Source organism: Enhydra lutris, unplaced genomic scaffold (assembly GCF_002288905.1).
Source record: "Enhydra lutris kenyoni isolate GAN:26980312 unplaced genomic scaffold, ASM228890v2 scaffoldscaffold22, whole genome shotgun sequence".
NCBI lineage: Eukaryota > Metazoa > Chordata > Mammalia > Carnivora > Mustelidae > Enhydra > Enhydra lutris.
The window spans coordinates 4,451,402-4,454,683 of record NW_019154106.1 but is presented as its reverse complement, the minus strand read 5'-3'; positions in this window follow the sequence as shown (position 1 = coordinate 4,454,683).

Sequence of the window (3,282 nt, the reverse complement as noted above, 5' to 3'; positions counted from 1 at the left end):
AGGGGGCCCTTGCCCCTACAATGGCTCAGCTCTGTAGGCCTGTGTCTCCAGGCAGAGCCCCAGGAAGAGGCAGGTTTCGCGGAGCTTTGCACCACGAGATGAAGAACCACATGAGTGAGGACACGAGTCACAGCTTTCGAGAGTCTTAACAATACTCAGACTTTTTGATGGTAATTCTCTTAGGAATTTGTGCCGGGAGAATCAGGATAGACTCTGAGAGGTGGCTCGGAGCTCATCGCCAGCAGAGGTACTAGGGACATTAGTTAAGAGACAAAAAAAATTTCTTCTCTGCAAACCAAGCTGGGGAGTGAATTCAATTTCCTCCCCACCGTGTCTGTAATGATATGATTTAGATCTTTCCTAATCTGACCTCTGTAAATAGAGTAAGAGAAAAGCATCAGCTAAAACCGATAAGCCTGAGGGAGAAGAGGGAAGGGTGAAAGTCATTTGGGGAGGTAACAGTCGGATTCGGGGAGCCCCACCCTGTGCTTGCGTCCCTCCCCTCTCCACCCTCTCCCCCATCTTCCCCTCACCCCGCGGGTGTGCCCCGCAGCTGGGGCCATAGCCCAGCCATCTGCTCTGAACTCCGGTGAGTCAAGACCACCTCCCTAGGGGCTCGTCTTCACGGACCCCCACCTCCCAGCACCCCTCTCTCACCTGGAGTTCCCCCCCATCCCGGAAGGGGCCTGCCCACCCTCTCTCCCCACCTGGAGGCACTCTGTCAACTGAAAAGAAACATTTCTCCAAAGCACTACAAATGGGAACCCCTCTCTGTGCCGGGAAGAAACACTTCCCGCATTTCTTGAAGATCCGCACGCTCACGTCCCCTGGGACCGGAAAGGCAGCCCCAGCCCACGAAAGCTCCCTGCCGTGTCCTCCCCGGGGCCCCGGGCCCCCGCAGCCCCACTCCACAGGGCAGGGCCAGCCAGCGGGGCCATGGAGGGGGGCTCAGCATCAGAAAGCGAGCCCCAGATGAAAGTCCCTGTAATGGACCCTGTCATGCTCCACGTTGGTGGGGAAAGTGACCAAAGGAAGCAAATTACTGTGTTTCAGACACAGACACAGACACAGCCGAGAAGCCGCCTCTAATGGGACTGGGGCAACGGCGCCCCGAGCGGGAAGTGGGTCAGCCCTTCCGACTTCAAGCAGGACAGTGGCTTTCATCTGTCCCCAGGCTTAACTATTCGCCTGGGAACTGCTGCTCTCCTAATGGGCCCCCTGCAGGCCCCCCTCCCCACCTCTACCACCACCCCCGTCCCCACTCCTCGGAGGCTGTTGGCTGCCCTGGGAGGCGACAAGTCTCATTGTCATTCGTTCCGCTTTTAAGAACTTTCCTTTCTGGACATTTTATTCTCGGTGAAAGTACATCTTTATTTTTCTATACTGTTCCTTGGGAAGGGAACATTTTAAGACAGTTTCCAAATACCTTCTTAGTGAACTGCCTGTAACACAAACAGTCATTTTCCCGGAGGAACGAGTTTCAAAAGGAAAGAATAAAGCTGTTTTCTCCCTTGTCACAGTATGAGACTTGGTGACTTCGTTAATCAAAACCAGTCACCATCCTTATGACATGTCCTTTCACTGATCAACACCGTAACAGCGAGGTGAGCGTAACGACCCCCGGTCCCATGAATCTCGCCACGTTTGGACCGGATGGGTGCTCCGGAGCCGGCTGGGGCTGGGGGCTTCCGGGGGCCCCGCCATGCCCGGGGCCCATCCTCCCAGGCCTGGCTGTGCGGTCCCTCCTGTTCCACCCTCCGTGGCCCTGATCTGCGTGATGCTGACACCGTCAGCTTTCCCCCATAGCAGGTGCTGAGCCTGAAGAGGTCACACGCTGCACTGGGGGGGGTGTCGCCTTGCCAGGCATCCGGAGGAGTCCAGCAGCACCAGCCCGATGGGAGTGGGGTCAAAGGGAGTTAGGAGCAAGCCTGGGTCCCCTTGCCATGCCTTGACCCACACCAGCCCTCTGACCTGCTCAGGGCTGAGAGTGTGACATGTCACCCCTGCCCTGCCCACGTGGCTCCATGGGATCAGCCTTGTACTTGTGTGTTGGGGGGTTGGGGATGACGGGGGGTTTCACTGAAGGTACACCATGTGACAGTCCAGATACACTCGCAAATTCGGGAGCTTGCATGGTGATTCCTAAACAGATGGCACACGAGGGACCACGGGAAGAGACCCGGGGAAAGCCCTGGGCGTTTCTGCACTTACAGGTAAGGGCATCTCATCCCCCGGGGCCTCAAGGCAAGGAATGGTTCCTTCCCTGAACCAACAGATGAAAACAAACGCAACCCACCACATAAACCAGGGCAAAACCAAATGCCGCTCAGCAAGAATCTTCAGCAGGGGATGCAGTATTTATTAATGTGTAAAACCATAAAACTTCACGCCTTTAAACAACAACCAGATGGAGAGGTTAACGGGAGAAGACCCCGTCACGAATGGAGCAGAGGAAGCGGAAAAATCGGGATTACACGCAGCAAGAAATGGGTAAAAACCATGTGGGGAGAACGTGCAAGTCCACAGGGAAGTTCCCGCCACGACCCAGAGTGGCAGGATCCGTGTTACGAAGACGTCGGCCACGTGCCCGAATTAACTTACGCGTGTGCAAAATCCCAGTAAAATACCAAAAGGTTTTCTCCTAGAAAAGCTAAGTTAAAAGTTTATACGAACAAATAAACTGTGAAAACTCTAAAGGGAGAGGACCAATGAGCAGAACTTCGGGCAGTTCGCAGAAGACTTAACGGTGTACGACGGCGTTGCGGCTATGCTCAGAACAAGAGTCCTTGCCTTACCGAGATTTTTAGAGCATCTACAGAAGTTAGAGATAAAATGACACGATGTCTGGAGTTCTCTTCAAAACGTTCTTCAGAATGTCTTGGTGGGGAGGGGGGAGGGGCAGAGGGCCTGGGCGTGGACAGTGATGGAAGTTGGGTGTTGGGGACTTAGGGGCTCATTGGACAGTTTTCTCCGCCGTGGCTGGGTAGAGTAGCCTCCAAAGATGCCCAAGGGCCTAACGCCCCAACCCAGGAATACGCCGTGTCGCCTGGCCAGACGGACTTTGCTGATATGATAAAGTCACGGACCCTGAAGGGAGAGATGGTCTTGGTGTGTCCGGGTGGGCCTGGACAGCGCAAGGGTCCTGCGAGACGGAGGCAGGAAGTGTGGCCGCAGAGGCAGAGGAGCAAGTGACACGCAGAAGGCACGCCTGTAGGGCCTGGAAAAGGCGAGCAACTGATCCTCCCCTAGGGCCTCCAGAAGGACCCAGCCCTGCCGACCACT